This window comes from Coregonus clupeaformis, chromosome 17 (assembly GCF_020615455.1).
Source record: "Coregonus clupeaformis isolate EN_2021a chromosome 17, ASM2061545v1, whole genome shotgun sequence".
Taxonomy (NCBI): Eukaryota; Metazoa; Chordata; class Actinopteri; order Salmoniformes; family Salmonidae; genus Coregonus; species Coregonus clupeaformis.
This window is the reverse complement of record NC_059208.1, coordinates 58,197,956-58,219,686: the sequence shown is the minus strand read 5'-3', so window position 1 is coordinate 58,219,686 and position 21,731 is coordinate 58,197,956. Positions and strand designations below refer to the sequence as shown.

The window sequence follows — 21,731 nt, the reverse complement described above, 5'->3', positions numbered from 1 at the left end:
CATCGCCAAGCAGCTTGGTGAGAAGGTGACAACAGTTGGTGCGATTATTCACAAATGGAAGAAACACAAAAGACCTGTCAATCTCCCTTGGCCTGGGGCTCCATGCAAGATCTCACCTTGTGGAGTTGCAATGATCATGAGAACGGTGAGGAATCAGCCCAGAACTATACAGGAGGATCTTGTCAATGATCTCAAGGCAGCTGGGACCATAGTCACCAAGAAAACAATTGGTAACACACTATGCCGTGAAGGACTGAAATCCTGCAGCGCCCGCAAGGTCCCCCTGCTCAAGAAAGCACATACACAGGGCCGTCTGAAGTTTGCCAATGAACATCTGAATGATTCAGAGGAGAACTGGGTGAAAGTGTTGTGGTCAGATGAGACCAAAATAAAGCTCTTTGGCATCAACTCAACTCGCCGTGTTTGGAGGAGGAGGAATGCTGCCTATGACCCCAAAGAACACCATCCCCACCGTCAAACATGGAGGTGGAAACATTATGCTTTGGGAAATGTTTCTGCTAAGGGGACAGGACAACTTCACCATATCAAAGGGACGATGGACGGGGCTATTTACCGTAAAATCTTGGGTGAGAACCTCCCTCCCTCAGCCAGGGCATTGAAAATGGGTCGTGGATGGGTATTCCAGCATGACAACGACCCAAAACACACGGCCAAGGCAACAAAGGAGTGGCTCAAGAAGAGGCACATTAAGGTCCTGGAGTGGCCTAGCCAGTCTCCAGACCTTAATCCCATAGAAAATCTGTGGAGGGAGCTGAAGGTTCGAGTTGCCAAACGTCAGCCTCGAATCCTTAATGATTTGGAGAAGATCTGCAAAGAGGAGTGGAACAAAATCCCTCCTGAGATGTGTGCAAACCTGGTGGCCAACTACAAGAAACGTCTGACCTCTGTGATTGCCAACAAGGGTTTTGCCACCAAGTACTAAGTCATGTTTTGCAGAGGGGTCAAATACTTATTTCCCTCATTAAAATGCAAATCAATTTATAACATTTTTGACATGCGTTTTTCTGGATATTTTTGTTGTTATTCTGTCTCTCACTGTTAAAATAAACCTACCATTAAAATTATAGACTGATCATTTCTTTGTCAGTGGGCAAACGTACAAAATCAGCAGGGGATCAAATACTTTATTCCCTCACTGTATAGCTGTTTTAGGAGCTTGGTTTAGGAGGTGTACCCCCCCCCAAATACAGTGGAGACAAGGCATGATAGGTGTGATATGGGCTCTATTTTGATACTCGCTTCCTCTGAAAAGGCTTTTATCCAGTTCAATACTGGAAACTGCATGAGCATTTAGGCTACGTTTACACAGGCAGCCCAATTCTGATATTTTTCCACTAATTAGTATTTTGACCAATCAGATCTTTTGCCCATAATTGGGCTCCCTGTGTAAATGCAGCCGTAGTTACCGTTGTGTTTTCTTGCTGTAAAGGGTTGTGCTTTAAGTAATTGGCCGTCTACCGTGTGATGCAGTCAGTAGTTGGCCGTCTACCCTGTGATGCAGTCAGTCGGAAGCTGCTGGGCGGCAGGTAGCTTAGTGGTTAAGAGCGTTGTGCCAGTAACCGAAAGGTCGCTGGTTCTAATCCCCGAGCCGACTAGGTGAAAAATCTGTCGATGTGCACTTGAGCAAGGCACTTAACCCTAATTGCTCCTGTAAGTCGCTCTGGATAAGAGCGTCTGCTAAATGACCAATTTATTTATTTTACATCACTAAAACAAATCTCGAAAACCAAACAAATCTTGACACATGCTTTCATGATATAAAATAAATAAATTGTTTGTGAAAAATTGGTACGTGAACCATTGGCAAATCATTCACATTATCTCACATAACAAGAGGAAACGCCAAAGAACTATGACCCAAAATATGAACAATACAACAGTAATGGAACATGGATAAATGAGAAACTAATGTCCTTCAATACTTTGACTTGAAGATGTCTTCATCTTATACAAAGGAGTGCCAGAAGAGAAGGAGCTTCCAATCCCACTGGATGTTAGCCTGAAATCCAGACCTGTTTTGTGCCAACATGCCATTCCTTGTACTCGGTATCATACCAAACATGACAACATTTGATTTGAACGTTAGCACAAACAGACTGGTACCCAGGCGAACTTCATGCACTACTTTAGTTTAAAATATGTGCTTTATCAGGACACGAAGGGATCATTCTCAACCTTATTGGGCCCGGGGTCACACAGACAGTGTGCTAGTCTTTGGTAGTCCAACTGTCCCTGGTTGCTGTCTGATACAGTTCCCCTGGGGTCCTCCGCCCTCCGCTTTCAGGTTACCCCTCTTGGGTACCTCTTCCTCTCGGCTGACAGCGTCAGGTGTTCTCGGAGTCAAAGGCTGCTCAAAATGGACAGTAGGGACACTGTCGGCACTGCAAACCTGGTTGTCTAAAATAAATGAGTAGAGTATTATACATCAATAAGATACTACAAGACTATCTGATCATAGTCTCGCTACTACAAATTGCCATTTTGTTTTCAATACCACAACATAAATGGGGATATAGAGTGACTCATTTTTTTAAGCAGGACTGAGTTTGGGAAACCCTGTGTTAGAGACTGACTGACCGGATTCAAACCTGACTCTCCGGACCCCAGGCCTAGGTGACGCCCGGTTGGCTGGAACAGTGAGGTAGTGGCTCATCTGCAGAGACAATAGTGTTACAACGTCACAAATAGGCTTCATTATTGCAATGAGGTAAAATCTCTACAATGTCGAAGACATAGCCATAGCCAAGAAAGAACACTAGACTGGGGTCCATTCAATACACTGACCCTCCTCTCCATCCCACTGACCCTCCTCTCCATCCCTTCCACTCCATCCCACTGACCCTCCTCTCCATCCCACTGACCCTCCTCTCCATCCCCTCCTCTCCATCCCACTGACCCTCCTCTCCATCCCACTGACCCTCCTCTCCATCACACTGACCCTCCTCTCCATCCCACTGACCCTCCTCTCCATCCCACTGACCCTCCTCTCCATCACACTGACCCTCCTCTCCATCCCACTGACCCTCCTCTCCATCCCCTCCTCTCCATCCCACTGACCCTCCTCTCCATCCCACTGACCCTCCTCTCCATCCCACTGACCCTCCTCTCCATCCCACTGACCCTCCTCTCCATCACACTGACCCTCCTCTCCATCCCACTGACCCTCCTCTCCATCACCTCCTCTCCATCCCTTCCACTCCATCACACTGACCCTCCTCTCCATCACCTCCTCTCCATCCCACTGACCCTCCTCTCCATCCCACTGACCCTCCTCTCCATCACACTGACCCTCCTCTCCATCCCACTGACCCTCCTCTCCATCACACTGACCCTCCTCTCCATCCCACTGACCCTCCTCTCCATCACCTCCTCTCCATCCCTTCCACTCCATCACACTGACCCTCCTCTCCATCACCTCCTCTCCATCCCACTGACCCTCCTCTCCATCCCACTGACCCTCCTCTCCATCACACTGACCCTCCTCTCCATCCCACTGACCCTCCTCTCCATCCCACTGACCCTCCTCTCCATCCCACTGACCCTCCTCTCCATCCCCTCCTCTCCATCCCACTGACCCTCCTCTCCATCCCACTGACCCTCCTCTCCATCCCACTGACCCTCCTCTCCATCACACTGACCCTCCTCTCCATCACACTGACCCTCCTCTCCATCACACTGACCCTCCTCTCCATCCCCTCCTCTCCATCACACTGACCCTCCTCTCCATCCCACTGACCCTCCTCTCCATCCCACTGACCCTCCTTTCCATCACCTCCTCTCCATCCCACTGACCCTCCTCTCCATCACACTGACCCTCCTCTCCATCCCACTGACCCTCCTCTCCATCACCTCCTCTCCATCCCTTCCACTCCATCACACTGACCCTCCTCTCCATCACCTCCTCTCCATCCCACTGACCCTCCTCTCCATCCCACTGACCCTCCTCTCCATCCCACTGACCCTCCTCTCCATCCCACTGACCCTCCTCTCCATCACACTGACCCTCCTCTCCATCACCTCCTCTCCATCCCTTCCACTCCATCACACTGACCCTCCTCTCCATCACCTCCTCTCCATCCCACTGACCCTCCTCTCCATCCCACTGACCCTCCTCTCCATCCCACTGACCCTCCTCTCCATCACACTGACCCTCCTCTCCATCCCCTCCTCTCCATCCCACTGACCCTCCTCTCCATCCCACTGACCCTCCTCTCCATCCCACTGACCCTCCTCTCCATCACACTGACCCTCCTCTCCATCACACTGACCCTCCTCTCCATCCCACTGACCCTCCTCTCCATCCCACTGACCCTCCTCTCCATCCCACTGACCCTCCTCTCCATCCCACTGACCCTCCTCTCCATCCCCTCCTCTCCATCCCACTGACCCTCCTCTCCATCCCACTGACCCTCCTCTCCATCCCACTGACCCTCCTCTCCATCACACTGACCCTCCTCTCCATCTTCCTCAGATGCACCTCACTCACGTTGTCCTCCTCATCGGCGTCGAACAGAGCGTGTCTGCTATAGGAGAATGAGCACATCTGAGGAGACAGGGAACAGGGTGTTTGCAGCCAGAAGATATATCTAAGCAACTGTAAGAGTGCTGAGTCCGCATCATGAACAGTTTACTGGTCGTCTCTACTGGTATTTCCTTCAGATATTCAACTTCAACTCAGCCTCCTTCTTTAAAAGTGTCCAACTCACTCTTTGCTTGTTGTTCTGCAGGTTGGACCTCAGGATCCTTCTGATCTCTTCCTCCCGTTTCTTAGAGACCCGTGGAGTCGCACTGAGCTGGATGTTCCTGGGAAGACACAGATCAGAAAGGAAATAACAAAACGCCATCACACCCAAGTCAGGAACCCAGAAAGACCACTGTTAGCCTAGCCTGGTTCCAGATCTTTTTGCACCATCTTGCCAACTCCTGGTCATTGTCAAGCAGCATGACTAGGCTCTGGTGGAGAGGATGTGGACAGTAATGGGCCCTTACTGCATGGATGATAAATACTAAGGACGGGATGCACACAGGAACAAAATTAAGTACATTCTACTTCTTAAACTCAAAAATCGCAATGTTAAAGAAACAGAAACAGGAGCCAATACTTACTGTATGGAGACAGTGGAGGGGAGGGCCGAGGGCAGCTGCCCACTCTCCACCAGCATGATAGCCTGCTTCAGCTCCATCTTTCGGTAGAAGGCGATCAACTCAGGTTCCATGAAGTTCTCACCAGCTATCAGCCACCTCTTCACATAGGTCTTGTTGAAGCGGTTCAGCCTGATATGATAAGAGGAGAGGAATGGAAAGAGAGAGAGAGTGAGGGGGGAGAGAGTGAAAGTGAGGGGAAGAGAGTGGGGGGGGGGGAGCGAGAGAGAGAGCAAGCGAGAGAGCGAGAGAGCGAAAGTTGATAATACGTGGACATTTAAATGGCAATACAAGTATATCAATCTCCCAGTATGTTTGGAATGGGATCCATACTTCTCCTTCCAGTGATAATGTCCATAATGACCACGGACACCCTCAACGCCTGTGAGGAGATGGTCCAGGAACTAAGAGAGAAAATGCAGGGTTTACAAAGTCTATCTGATTAAAAACACACTAAGAGTGTACTAGAAATAGAAGTATCCCATATAATAATAATAATAAGTGTAATATGATAATATAGCTAATACAACAGTATAATATTTATTATAAACTGAGTGGGTCGAGACCTGAATTCTGATTGGCTGACAGCCGTGGTATATCAGACCGTATACCACGGATATGACAAAACGTTTATTTTTACTGCTCTAATTACGTTGGTAACCAGTTTATAATAGCAATAAGGCACCTCAGGGTTTTGTGGTATATAGCCAATATACCACGGCTAAGGGCTGTATCCAGGCACTGCCTAAGAACAGCCCTTAGCCGTTGTATATTGGCCATATACCACACCCCCTCGGGCCTTAATGCTTAAGTATTCCATATAATACTGCTCATCACCTGTGTGTGAATCTCCTGGTTGATGGAAGGCTTTCTCTCCTTCCGCTTCACAGCCAGTAGCTCAACCAAAGGCCTGATTGTCATGCCCTGAAAACAAAAACATAAAAGCGCTAGTTACAGTAGTTGTAAAGCACAGGAGTTTGGTGGCACCTTAATTGGGGAGGACGGGCTCGTGGTAATGGCTGGAGTGGAATGGTATCAAACGCATGGTTTCTATGTGACTGATGCCATTCCATTTGCTCCGTTCCAGCCATTATTATGAGCTGTCCTCCCCTCAGCGGCTGTTGTAAAGTGATCCCAGTCTACATAAGCAGGTCAAAGTGTGCTGTTTCACTCTCTCACAGATACACAGTAGAGTCTAGGGCTGTTGAAACTCAGAGCAGGGCTGTCAAACTAATTCCAATCCGAGTGTCTGCTGGTTTTTGTCATTTCAATTTAATTTCAAGTTGTGTCCAGTTAAGACCCAGACAACCAGGTGAGGGGAGCTGTAGCTCAGCTGGTAGAGCACGGCTGGTAGAGCACGGCTGGTAGAGCACGGCTGGTAGAGCACGGCTGGTAGAGCACGGCTGGTAGAGCACGGCTGGTAGAGCACGGCTGGTAGAGCACGGCTGGTAGAGCACGGCTGGTAGAGCACGGCTGGTAGAGCACGGCGCTTGTAACGCCAAGGTAGTGGGTTCGATCCCCGGGACCACCCATACACAAAAATTTATGCACGCATGACTGTAAGTCGCTTTGGATAAAAGCGTCTGCTAAATGGCATATTATTTATTTATTTATTTAACTAATTAGTGACCTTAATTCATCAATCAAGTACAAGGGAGGAGTGAAAACCTGCAGACACTCGGCCCTCTGTGGAATGAGTTTGACACCTGTGCTTTACAGCATCACTCAGATTGGTGGCTTTCCCCTGCTGAGACGTTGCATTGCATCAACCAATGGTTGCGTGCCACGTCATCGACTGTGCCGTCAGGCACCAAATTGCTATACAACATTTGATGTGGTAAAAGCTGTAAGATCTGGCATGCGTCAGCAACGCCTGGGCAGAGGAACGCGCCCCTTGTCCGCCTCACCTGCACAAACACAGTGAAGAAGATCACAGTGATGATGGCTGTCAGGAACAAGTTCCTCATCCGGTGATTACTTGACAGCAGATAACCCAGGGAAAAGGCTATGGCCCCTCGCAGGCCACCGTAGGCCACGATGAACTGGTCCTTTTTGGTCAACCTGACGATCCGGAATTTGTTGATGATGAACGTAAGGCCAATCACTCCTGAAACACACACACACACACAGATGGAACGATAATACATTTTTGTTTAAACTATAACGGTTACATTATAATGTTACTTTATTTCAACTACTGCTTTTAATGTGTTAATTATTTAATTTGATTATGTCTATTTTACTGAAAAGTATATTGAGATGTTTAAATGCACATAAAATAAAGGTTAAACTGATTTAAACATTTTGCTTTATACTGACCCAGTACTGGTGACACCAGACAGAGGATGGTACTGACCCAGTACTCGTGACACCAGACAGAGGATGGTACTGACCCAGTATTCATGACACCAGACAGAGGATGGTACTGACCCAGTACTCGTGACACCAGACAGAGGATGGTACTGACCCAGTATTCGTGACACCAGACAGAGGATGGTACTGACCCAGTACTCGTGACACCAGACAGAGGATGGTACTGACCCAGTACTCGTGACACCAGACAGAGGATGGTACTGACTCAGTACTGGTGACACCAGACAGAGGATGGTACTGACCCAGTATTCGTGACACCAGACAGAGGATGGTACTGACCCAGTATTCGTGACACCAGACAGAGGATGGTACTGACCCAGTATTTGTGACACCAGACAGAGGATGGTACTGATCCAGTACTCGTGACACCAGACAGAGGATGGTACTGATCCAGTACTCGTGACACCAGACAGAGGATGGTACTGACCGAGTACTCGTGACACCAGACAGAGAATGACGGTGACGATGACGAAGGTCCAGTTCCAGGCATGCGGCCCGGCCACCGTGGACACGCCCAGGAAGATGAAGATAAGTGTCTCGCTCACACTGCTCCACATCTTCAGGAAGTACTTGGTGGTGGTGTAGGACTTGTGGGATATGTTGGCCTCCACATAGGGCCGCATCACGACCCCACATGCTATCAAACTATGGTGAAAAAAACGACAAGTTGATTTTCATTGTAACTTCATGTTCATTTATCAAATTGATAATAAGTCAATGTCAGTTCATCTTGTAGAATGATGTACTACAGTACCCATAATGCTCTATGGAACACACTGAAGCCAACATAATGGTGTCCCATCTCCTTATCAATACACATCTGTTATCTGTCAAATAGCTACTTACGCCATGATACCAGAGAGATGGAACATCTCGGCGGAGAGGTAGGCCATGTAGCTGTAGAGGAAGACGAAGAGGGGTTCGATGACGCGGCTGTGTGAGGTGAAGCGAGAGGTGAAGGCTGCCAGGACGCCGTAGATGGCCCCCACCAGGACCCCTCCCAAGGACACCACGAAGAAACACACCACGCCTAGGAACACATCCAATACAGTAACCGTCCCCACTTTGGAGAACTCCTCAAACAGGTTGTACAGAACCTGCATGGAGGGACGAAAGAAGGGGTCAGTGGAAGCGCGCACAGATCTATGCGAGGGTCCCAAATGGCACCCTATTCGCTATATAGTGCACTTCTTTTGACCAGAGCCCTTTGGGCCCTTATCAAAAGTAGTGCACTACATAGGAGATGGGGATAGGGTGCCATTTGGGATGCACAAATTGAGATTTTCTATCAACTAGATTTAGCAATAGTTGTTGATTTGGTTCTGCTTCACGTTCATATCTTCGGGAAGATGTTTGGGGGTGGGGGTGGGGGTGCCTATTGGTTGAATGATAAATTACTTAACATAATCTCCTGAGTGGCGCAGTGATCTAAGGCACTGCATCGCAGTGCTAGCTGTGTCACTAGAGATCCTGGTTCGAATCCAGGCTCTGTCGCAGCCGGCCGCGACCGGGAGACTCATGGGCGGCGCACAATTGGCCTAGCGTTGTCCAGGGTAGGGGAGGGAATGGCCGGCAGGGATGTAGCTCAGTTGATAGAGCATGGCGTTTGCAACGCCAGGGTTGTGGGTTCGATTCCCACGGGGGACCAGTTAAAAAATATATATATATATATATATATATATATATATATATATATATATATATATATATATGTATTCACTAACTGTAAGTCGCTCTGGATAAGAGCGTCTGCTAAATGACTAAAATGTAAAATGTAATCATTATACATGGAATGTATACAGCCCAATCACTACAGTATGTAAATAGTATCCTTCTACCAAACTCCAGGTACTAGGGTTGAGTCCCAAATGGAACCCTATTTTCTATATAGTGCACTACTTTTGACCAGTATGTACTTTTGGACTATGTAGGGAACAGGGTGACATTTGGGAAGCACCCTAGTTGGATCAGCCCCTCAGTCTTTGGAACACTGTGACCATTCTCACTGCCAGGCAGTAAATACCCTCCTATTGCTTCACTGCTCCATTAAATAACATCTGCCTCGGTTTGGGTGATAAGGTTGTATGCTGAATCAGTGGCCGGGTTGGCATAGTCAGAGCCATTTGGCTGAGTAATATCTACACCTGCCAAAAGCACCCAAACTACCATTCGGCATCTATACTGAACATAAATATAAAGGCAACATGCAACAATTTCAATGATTTTACTGAGTTACAGTTCATATAAGGAAATCAGTCAATTGAAATAAATTCATTAGGCCCTAATCTATGGATTTCACATGACTGGGCAGGGGCGCAGCCATGGGTGGGCCTGGGAGGGCATAGGCCCACCCACTTGGGAGCCAGGCCCAGCCAATCAGAATGCGTTTTTTCCCCACAAAAGGGCTTTATTACAGACAGAAATAATCCTCAGTTTCATCAGCTGTCCGGGTGGCTAGTCTCAGACGATCCCGCAGGTGAAGAACTGGATGTGGAAGTCCTGGGCTGGCGTGGTTACACATGGTCTGCGGTTGTGAGGCCGGTTGGATGTACTGCCAAATTCTCTAGAACGACGTTGGAGGCGGCTTATGGTAGAGAAGTTAACATAAAATTCTCTGGCAACAGCTCTGGTGGACATTACTGCAGTCAGCATGTCAATTGCACGCTCCCTCAAAACTTGAGATGTCTGTGGCATTGTGCTGTGTGACAAAACTGCACATTTTAGAGTGGCTTTTTGTACCCAGCACAAGGTGCACCTGTGTAATGATCATGCTGTTTAATCAGCTTCTTGATATGTCACACCTGTCAGGTGGATGGATTACCTTGGCAACGGAGAAATGCTCACTAACCGGGATGTAAACTAATTTGTTACACCAAACATTTGAGAGAAATAAGCTTTTTGTGTGTATGGAACATTTCTGGGATTTTTTATTTCAGCTCATAGGACTAACACTTTTACATGTTGAGTTTATATTTTTGTTCAGTACATTAATGTCCGTTTTATGTACAGTACCAGTCAAATCAAAAATCTCAAATTTGGACTCCAGACCATAGGACAAATTTCCACCGGTCTAATGTCCATTGCTTGTGTTTCTTGGCCCAAGCAGGTCTCTTCTTATTGGTGTTCTTTAGTAGTGGTTTCTTTGCAGTAATTCGACCATGAAGGCCTGATTCACACAGCAATTTCTGAGGCTGGTAACTCTAATGAACTTATCCTCTGCAGCAGAGGTAACTCTGGGTCTTCCATTCCTGTGGTCCTCTGTAGCTCAGCTGGTAGAGCACGGCGCTTGTAACGCCAAGGTAGTGGGTTCGATCCCCGGGACCACCCATACACAAAAAAAAAAATTATGCACGCATGACTGTAAGTCGCTTTGGATAAAAGCGTCTGCTAAATGGCATATTATTATTATATTATTATGGTGGTCCTCATCATAGCGCTTGATGGTTTTTGCAACAGCACTTGAAGAAACTTTCAAAGTTCTTGAAATGTTCCGTATTGACTGACCTTCATTTCTTAAAGTAATGATAGACTGTTGTTTCTCTTTGCTTATTTGAGCTGTTCTTGCCATAATATGGACTTGGTCTTTTACCAAATAGGGCTATCTTCTGTATACCAACCCTACCTTGTCACAACACAAATGCATTAAGAAGGAAAGACATTCCACAAATTAACTTTTAACAAGGCACACCTGTTAATTGAAATGCATTCCAGGTGACTACCTCATGAAGCTGGTTGAGAGAATGCCAAGTGTGTGCAAAGCTCATAAAGGCAAAGGGTGGCTTTTTGAAGAATCTCAAATATAAAATCTATTTTGATTTGTTTAACACTTTTTTGGTTGATTCCATATGCGTTATTTCATAGTTTTGATGTCTTCACAATTATTCTACAATGTAAAAAATAGTACAAATAAAGAAAAACCTTTGAATGAGTAGGTGTGTCCAAACTTTTGACTGGTAGTGTATACAGTGAGCCGTTGAAGCTACGGCTATCTCCCTGCCGTTAGAGCTAGCTGAGAGGAAAGTGCACCGTCATGGTTAATGCAAAATTGATTATACTCATCCTCCTCAGCTGTGAGAACACTGGCTGCCTGTTAAAGGGGGTGGCTTGTGGCGTCAGCCACACGTCTGGAAATGAACACTGAATTTACACAGCTGGCAATAAGGGAACAAAACAGATCCCGTCATGTTAACTTGAGTTGAATGGGTTTGATTGAAACGATCCAACTTTGTACACAGAAACAGAGAGGCAGCAATTAACCTCACCCGGAGTTAAAGACAGCCTCTCCATATTTATAGGTCTGGTTCAATTTGTCCTAATCTTCACTGCCAACACCCACCACAGTTTAATGAACTGAAGTGATAGTGGCAAGAGCAGTGTGCGGGTCTTTCTTTATATAGACATCATTTAATTATTCCCACGCACCTGCAACAAGGCTACTCAGATGTTCGAGTGCTTTTCCTATTTTGAACACTCACCACAGTGACAGCATCATTGAGAAGGGACTCCCCAAATACCAGGATGTGGATCAGCTCATTGATGTGGATCTTCTCGAACACAGCCAGCACGGCCACCGGGTCCACGGCCGAGACGATGGAGCCGAAGAGCAGGCAGGCCAACAGGTCCACGCCGGTCAGACCCACGCTCTCGATCTGGCACAAGGCATACAGCAATCCTCCCACGAAGAAGGCATTCCACAGGGTACCTAAAAGAATGAGAGAATGGCTTATTTCAATAAGGCTGAATTATTTGATAACATTTTCACAGGGTAAATAATAGTAGTAGTAGAAGTTCACTTTATCATCCCACAATGGGAAAATGGTAGCCTGGGTACCAGTCTGTTTGTCCCATCATGCCACTCCTTGACCAGGCTAGGAAATTGGTTTGCGGCAGATTAAAAATACATAATATTATGTCATGATAACATGACAACATGAATCATAACAGCAACAAATACATAGCAGCAAATACATCTGTATACACATTACACTGGAGGGACGGGATAACGTTCTTTAGCAGACCCTTGTTGACCCTGCTGGTCATCTATGAACGTTTGAACGTCTTGAAGAACGATCTGGCCTAAATGGCCATGTACTCTTATAATCTCTGGCTGACACAGCCAGAAGAGGACTGGCCACTCCTCAGAGCCTGGTTCCTCTCTAGGTTTCTTCCTAGGTTCCTGCCTTTCTAGAGTCTTTCCTAGCCACGGTGCTTCTACATCTGCATTGCTTGCTGTTTGGGGTTTTTGGCTGGGTTTCTGTATAAGCACTATGTGAAAACTGATGATGTAAAAAGGGCTGAATAAAATAAATGTGATTGATTGAGCAGTCCGTACTTAGCTTACCTATAACCGCAAACACCAAGATGGTGCCCACGTTCTCTGTGAAGGGCCGGATGGGGAGGAAGTAGCCTGCGTCGAGGATGATGGGCGGAAGGAGGCACAGGAAGAAGAGCTGGGAGTCCAGTACAGGGGGCTCCTCTCCGATCACCTTGATGAGTCCCCCCACCAGCAGCCCCACCATGATCAGCAGGCAGCTCTCTGGGACCACGCCGGACAGACGGGGGATCAGATCGAAACCTGGGGGGAAGATGGGATAGGTAATGTTATTTATGTTCATGTTAAGACATATGTCTGCTGTACGACAGGGGACTGTATTCATGAAGTGTCTCAGAGCAGGAGTGCTGATCTACGATTAGGTCCCCCCCCCCCGTCCATGTAATCTTATTCATTATGATCTAAAAGGCAAAACTGATCCTAGATCTTAAACTTTTTTTGCTTTATGAATCCGGGGCTGGGTCAGTAGTAGGACAGTGGGTTTGTTATGACATTGCCGTATCGAGGCAAGAATGTGTGGCAATTTTCTCCCTATGTTGATACAGCCTCTGTTGCAATTGTCTTGAGATGTGTACTGAATGATATGAAAAGACAGTGCCTGTCGAAGTGGTTAAAGGTACTTTAAGTTCACAGCATACACACATAACCACTTCATTCTTAGATCAATTAAAATGCTAAAAATCAGTTACTTTTGCATCGCTGTAAGTCTGAGCTCTCGTGAAAAATATAAAAAAAGGCCTTTTTTAGACCGCTATTTTAGGCAACACACATGCTGATGCTACTGCAGTAGTTAGTCATAGATCAACCATGCCGGTGCTGCAACTGCAGATAACTGAAGCCCTTAGTAAGAAATGTCTGAGGATACAAACCTTAGCAGTCTACTATCTGACTAACATATGTCTATGAGTAATGGAACGTTGTCATTTACCGTATCTGGGAATGGGGCGGGAACCACAAAAAAACCCATACATAACTCAGCAACAGCACATATCCCCCCACAGTCACACACCATACACCTGGGGGCCCTTGTGGGGCCACCCCAGGTGGTGAAGGTAGGAAACAACATCTCCACTTCACTGATCCTCAACACTGGGGCCCCACAAGGGTGTGTGCTCAGTCACAGACTACAACAGGAAAACCAGCCACGTCGCGGACACCGACGGCTTGCTGCCAGACAAGCTAAACAAGTTCTTTGCCCGCTTTGAGGATAACACAGTGCCAGCGACGTGGCCAGCTACCAAGAACTGTGGGCTCTCCTTCTCCATGGCCGACGTGAGTAACCCTCGCGAGGCTGCCGGCCCAGACGGCATTCCTAGCTGCGTCCTCAGAGCATGCGCAGACCAGCTGGCTGGTGTGTTTACGGACATATTCAATCTCTCCCTATCCCAGTCTGCTGTCCCCACATGCTTCAAGATGGCCACCATTGTTCCTGTACTCAAGAATGCAAAAGGTAACTGAACTAAATGACTATCGCCCCGTAGCACTCACTTCTGCCATCATGAAGTACTTTGAGAGACTAGTCAAGGATCATATCACCTCCACCGTACCGGTCACCCTAGACCCACTTCAATTTGCTTACCGCCCAAATAGGTCCACAGACGATGCAATCGCCATCACACTGCACACTGCCCTATCCCATCTGGACAAGAGGAATACCCATGTAAGAATGCTGTTAATTGACTATAGCTCAGCATTCAACACCATAGTACCCTCCAAGCTCATCATTAAGCTCGAGGCCCTGGGTCTGAACCCCACCTTGTGCAACTGGGTCCTGGACTTCCTGACGGGCCGCCCCTAGGTGGTGAAGGTAGGAAACAACATCTCCACTTCACTGATCCTCAACACTGGGGCCCCACAAGGGTGTGTGCTCAGCCCCCTCCTGTACTCCCTGTCCACCCATGACTGCGAAGCCATGCACGCCTCCAACTCAATCATCAAGTTTGCAGACAACACAACAGTAGTAGACTTGATTACCAACAACGATGAGACAGCCTACAGGGAGGAGGTGAGGGTTCTCAGAGTGTGGTGTCAGGAAAATAACCTCTCCCTCAATGTAACCAAACAAAGGAGATGATTGTGGACTTCAGGAAACAGCAGAGGGAGTACCCCCCCTATCCACAGACGGGACAGCAGTGGAGAAGGTGGAACGTTTTAAGTTCCTCAACGTACATACAGTGAGGGAAAAAAGTATTTGATCCCCTGCTGATTTTGTACGTTTGCCCACTGACAAAGAAATGATCAGTCTATAATTTTAATGGTAGGTTTATTTGAACAGTGAGAGACAGAATAACAACAAAAAAATCCAGAAAAACGCATGTCAAAAATGTTATAAATTGATTTGCATTTCAATGAGGGAAATAAGTATTTGACCCCCTCTCAATCAGAAAGATTTCTGGCTCCCAGGTGTCTTTTATACAGATAACGAGCTGAGATTAGGAGCACACTCTTAAAGGGAGTGCTCCTAATCTCAGTTTGTTACCTGTATAAAAGACACCTGTCCACAGAAGCGATCAATCAATCAGATTCCAAACTCTCTACCATGGCCAAGACCAAAGAGCTCTCCAAGGATGTCAGGGACAAGATTGTAGACCCTACACATGGCTGGAATGGGCTACAAGACCACCGCCAAGCAGCTTGGTGAGAAGGTGACAACAGTTGGTGCGATTATTCGCAAATTGAAGAAACACAAAAGAACTGTCAATCTCCCTCGGCCTGGGGCTCCATGCAAGATCTCACCTCGTGGAGTTGCAATGATCATGAGAACGGTGAGGAATCAGCCCAGAACTACACGGGAGGATCTTGTCAATGATCTCAAGGCAGCTGGGACCATAGTCACCAAGAAACCAACTAGTAACACACTACGCCGTGAAGGACTGAAATCCTGCAGCGCCCGCAAGGTCCCCCTGCTCAAGAAAGCACATATACAGGCCCGTCTGAAGTTTGCCAATGAACATCTGAATGATTCAGAGGAGAACTGGGTGAAAGTGTTGTGGTCAGATGAGACCAAAATCAAGCTCTTTGGCATCAACTCAACTCGCCGTGTTTGGAGGAGGAGGAATGCTGCCTATGACCCCAAGAACACCATCCCCACCGTCAAACATGGAGGTGGAAACATTATGCTTTGGGGGTGTTTTTCTGCTAAGGGGACAGGACAACTTCACCGCATCAAAGGGACGATGGACGGGGCCATGTACCGTCAAATCTTGGGTGAGAACCTCCTTCCCTCAGCCAGGGCATTGAAAATGGGTCGTGGATGGGTATTCCAGCATGACAATGACCCAAAACACACAGCCAAGGCAACAAAGGAGTGGCTCAAGAAGAAGCACATTAAGGTCCTGGAGTGGCCTAGCCAGTCTCCAGACCTTAATCCCATAGAAAATCTGTGGAGGGAGCTGAAGGTTCGAGTTGCCAAACGTCAGCCTCGAAACCTTAATGACTTGGAGAAGATCTGCAAAGAGGAGTGGGACAAAATCCCTCCTGAGATGTGTGCAAACCTGGTGGCCAACTACAAGAAACGTCTGACCTCTGTAATTGCCAACAAGGGTTTTGCCACCAAGTACTAAGTCATGTTTTGCAGAGGGGTCAAATACTTATTTCCCTCATTAAAATGCAAATCAATTTATAACATTTTTGACATTAGTTTTTCTGGATTTTTTTGTTGTTATTCTGTCTCTCACTGTTCAAATAAACCTACCATTAAAATTATAGACTGATCATGTCTTTGTCAGTGGGCAAACGTACAAAATCAGCAGGGGATCAAAAACTTTTTTCCCTCACTGTATCACTGACAAACTGAAATGGTCCACCCACACAGACAGTGTGGTGTAGAAAGCGCAACAGCGTCTCTTTAACCTCAGGCTGAAGAAATTTGGCCTGTCACCTAAAACCCTCACAAACTTTTACAGATGCACAATTGAGAGCATCCTGTCGGGCTGTATCACCGCCTGGTACGGCAACTGCACCGCCCACAACCGCAGGGCTCTCCAGAGGGTGGTGCGGTCTGCACAACGCATCACCGGGGGCAAAATACCTGCCCTCCAGGACACCTACAGCACCCGATGTCACAGGAAGGCCAAAAAGATAATCAAGGACAACTACCACCTGAGCCACTGCCTGTTCACCCCGCTATCATCCAGAAAGCGAGGTCAGTACAGGTGCATCAAAGGTGGGACTGAGAGACTGAAAAACTGCTTCTACAGTGGCTTGCGAAAGTATTCACCCCCCTTGGCATTTGTCCTATTTTGTTGCCTTACAACCTGTAATTTAAATGGATTTTTGGGGGGTTGTATCATTTGATTTACACAACATGCCTACCACTTTGAAGATGCAAAATATTTTTGGTTGTGAAAGAAACAAGAAATAAGACAAAAAAAACAGAAAACTTGAGCGTGCATAACTATTCACCCCCCCAAATTCAATACTTTGTAGAGCCACCTTTTGCAGCAATTACAGCTGCAAAAGGTCTCTTGGGGTATGTCTCTATAAGCTTGGCACATCTAGCCACTGGGATTTTTGCCCATTCTTCAAGGCAAAACTGTTCCAGCTCCTTCAAATTGGATGGGTTCCGCTGGTGTACAGCAATCTTTAAGTCATACCACAGATTCTCAATTGGATTGAGGTCTGGGCTTTGACTAGGCCATTCCAAGACATTTAAATGTTTCCCCTTAAACCACTTGAGTGTTGCTTTAGCAGTATGCTTAGGGTCATTGTCCTGCTGGAAGGTGAACCTCCGTCCCAGTCTCAAATCTCTGGAAGACTGAAATAGGTTTCCCTCAAGAATTTCCCTGTATTTAGCGCCATCCATCATTCCTTCAATTCTGACCAGTTTCCCAGTCCCTGCCGATGAAAAACATCCCAACAGCATGATGCTGCCACCACCATGCTTCACTGTAGGGATGGTGTTCTCGCGGTGATGAGAGGTGTTGGGTTTGCGCCAAAAAGCTCAATTTTAGTCTCATCTGACCAGAGTACCTTCTTCCATATGTTTGGGGAGTCTCCCACATGCCTTTTGGTGAACACCAAACGTGTTTGCTTATTTTTTTCTTTAAGCAATGGCTTTTTTCTGGCCACTCTTCCGTAAAGCCCAGCTCTGTGGAGTGTAAGGCTTAAAGTGGTCCTATGAACAGATACTCCAATCTCTGCTGTGGAGCTTTGCAGCTCCTTCAGGGTTATCTTTGGTCTCTTTGTTGCCTCTGATTAATGCCCTCCTTGCCTGGTTCGTGAGTTTTGGTGGGCGGCCCTCTCTTGGCAGGTTTGTTGTGGTGCCATATTCTTTCCATTTTTTAATAATGGATTTAAATGGTGCTCCGTGTGACGTTCAAAGTTTCTGATCTTTTTTTATAACCCAACCCTGATCTGTACTTCTCCACAACTTTGTCCCTGACCTGTTTGGAGAGCTCCTTGGTCTCCATGGTGCCGCTTGCTTGGTGGTGCCCCTTGCTTAGTGGTGTTGCAGACTCTGGGGCCTTTCAGAACAGGTGTATATATACCGAGATCATGTGACAGATCATGTGACACAGATTGCACACAGGTGGACTTTATTTAACTAATTATGTGACTTCTGAAGGTAATTGGTTGCACCAGATCTTATTTAGGGGCTTAATAGCAAAGGGGGTGAATACATTTGCACGTACCACTTTTCCGTTATTTATTTGTTCTTTTTTTTTTTAACAAGTTAGTTTTTTCATTCCACTTCACCAATTTGGACTATTTTGTGTATGTCCATTACATGAAATCCATATAAAAATTATTTTAAATTACAGGTTGCAATGCAACAAAATAGGAAAAACGCCAAGGGGGATGAATACTTCTGCAAGGCACTGTATCTCAAGGCCATCAGACTGTTAAACAGCCATCACTAGCACAGAGGCGCTGCTGCCTACATACAGACTTGAAAATCACTGGCCACTTTAATAAATGGAACACTAGTCACTTTAATAATGCCACTTTAATAATGTTTACATATCTTGCATTACCCATCTCATATGTATATACTGTATTCTATACTATCTATTGCATCTTAACCTATGCCGCTCTGACAATGACATTGGCCATCCATATATGTATATATTCTTATTCCTTTACTTAGATTTGTGTGTATTAGATATTTGTTGTGGAACTGTTAGATATTACTTGCTAGATATTACTGCTCTGTCGGAACTAGAAGCACAAGCATTTCACTACACTCACAATAACAATCTGCTAACCACGTGTATGTGACCAATACATTTGATTAGATTTGAAGTTAGCAATGCTAACTGTGAAGGAGGAAAGTGATGCGAGACAGGCAGTCTCAAAGACTACTGTATACATATGTAGTATGCGGCTAATTACCATCACTGCAAGCTGACTTCTAACTCACACAACACTTACTTGGAAGATTCCTTAAAAGGAACTGTCCAGTGTTTCCAGATTTCTATTAAATACGACCTATAACTAAGTAAAATAGTGAAAAGCATATTTTCTGTGTTTGAATGATGTGGGCGTACCCCAAGAACATAATGGTGTGGGCGTATACCGGTCATAAAAAATATGAACGCGAGTAGACCGCTGATTGGCCAGCTCAGCCAATGAGCCAACACGATGTCATGTTTTATGAGGAAATAGCAGTTTGAGGAGTGGTTTTTGAAGTGTTTTTTTTTCTCCTATTTATGCTCTAGCCACAAATAGGAGTATAGAATGAGTCAACGACATTATTTGGGTAACATCTGCTAACCATGTGACTTAACAGAATATTAACTTTTGTTGTTGTTGTACTTTTACCCTTTTTTCTCCCCAGTTGGTAGTTACAGTCTTGTCCCATCGCTGCAACTCCCCTACGGACTCAGGAGAGGCGAAGGTCGAGAGCCAAACACGACCCTGCCAAGCCGCACTGCTTCTTGATACACTGCTCGCTTAACCCGGAAGCAAGCCGCACCAATGTGTCAGAGGAAACACCGTCCAGCTGGCGACCGTAGTCAGCTTGCAGGTGCCCGGCCCGCCACAAGGAGTCGCTAGAGCGCGATGGGACAAGGAAATCCCGGCCGGCCAAACCCTCCCCTAACCAGGACGACGCTGTACGCCGCCTCATGGGTCTCCCGGGTCACGGCCGGCTGTGACACAGCCTGGGATCGAACCCGGGTCTGTAGTGACGCCTCAAGCACTGCGATGCAGTGCCTTAGAGCGCTGCACCACTCGGGAGGCCCCAGAATATTAACTTTTAAGTGAGATTTTCACTGGACAGTTACTTTAATAGGCTGTGTCCCAAATGGTACCCTATTCCCTTTATAGTGCACTACGTTTGGCCAGGACCCATAGGGCTCTGGTCAAAAGTAGTGCACTATATAGGGAATATTGTGTCATTTGGGACACACACCGTCTGGGGTGTGTTATGTGCATATTAAATATAATATGTGATATTTGTGTAGTGTGTATGACTTTTTCTGGGACATACAAGAGAGAAAGTACAGTGACAGGAAAGACATGCAGAACTAGCTACACCCCTACTGACCCCTACTGACCCCTACTGACCCCTAGTTACCCCTACATCCCTCTAACTCTGGCAGGTCATGATAACAACTGCTCTCTTCACTCTGAGAATGTCCATCCCAAATGTTTGCCAAGTCTCCTATTACACTAATCTTATGGAACTTGTGCTTCTGTTTCTAGTGGTGACTGGTGAGAGGGACAATTGCTTATAAAGTCCATGGTAATTAGATGCAGCATCTCATGATCCAAAGTAGGACTGAAACAATGGGTATACCCGATCCTGTGCCATAAAGAACCAGAATACTTTGCGGCCATAGTACCTTTACCCATAGTACCTTTATGGAATCATCCCACCTCTGCCATCAGTGTAGCGATTAGTAATAGAGTGGGCACCTCCTGTGTCCAAACTTCCTGCCAGGAACTGTAGTATATTTATAATATACCACAACATTAGACTTACATTCCTGTCTGAATTGATGTGTTGTAGTGTATTGCAATAATGTCCCTGTCGAACCTCATCATCATCATCATCATCATCATCATGACCCCAGAGAAATGTGACGTTTGATAGCGTCATATCGATCCATATCAATTCATATAGTAAGAGGCATCCCCAAGTGGATCATTGTAACATCGTGACAAAAGCAAAGGCACTCACCCAGTTTCATCAATAAAGCGAGGAGGATCCATAGCGCGACCTCAAAAGGCTTTCGTACGTGTTCGTAATTTACGGCGAGCACAGGAAATGCCTTTTTAGTATTAGTGATATTAGTTAAATGTGAGCCTTCAGTTCCGTGTGATAGATTTGCAGGGACAGAGGCTTCACTTGGCAATGCAATGCCCACGAACACAACCAAAACAACTACCAGGAGACCCCGGGGATAGCCAGGAGAGGCCCACGAAAATACCGGCATGTTGATTATTGATCCCGCTAACTAATCCAAATCGTCAGCCTCTTCATCAACGCATCGGAGATGTAGGCATAAATTAAGCTGTAACGGAAAATCCTGTTGCCATGCTGCGGAGGATGGAGCGCACACGTTTATGCAGTGAGCGTAGCCTACGGACATCTTGAATAGAATATCATGCGTAACTGTAAAGTAAACGCCGTTAAAAAGCTCCCTGATGAATGAGAGTTAACCAACCCCAAGTATGGGTAACTGCATACATGGAGTGTGTCTGAAAGTGTTCTTTGCAAAATAAGTGGGTGGATCAGCAGCGATGGGTGTAACATTAGTGGGTGGATCAACAGCGATGGGAGTAACATCAGCACTCCATTATTTGTTAAACTGGCCATAGCCAGGTGCACCGCGGTTCAGCTGAATGTTTACATAGCAGGTTAAGATAACTAACGTAGCAGGTTAGGAGAATTAACATGTCAGGTTAGGAGAATGAG

At 46.5% G+C, this 21,731-nt stretch overlaps 1 pseudogene; it reads right to left on the bottom strand.

The window, feature by feature from the left end:
- Positions 1-1,675: 1,675 nt before the first annotated feature.
- LOC121586790 lies at positions 1,676-21,492 on the bottom strand (annotated as a pseudogene).
- Between the last annotated feature and the right edge of the window lie 239 nt (positions 21,493-21,731).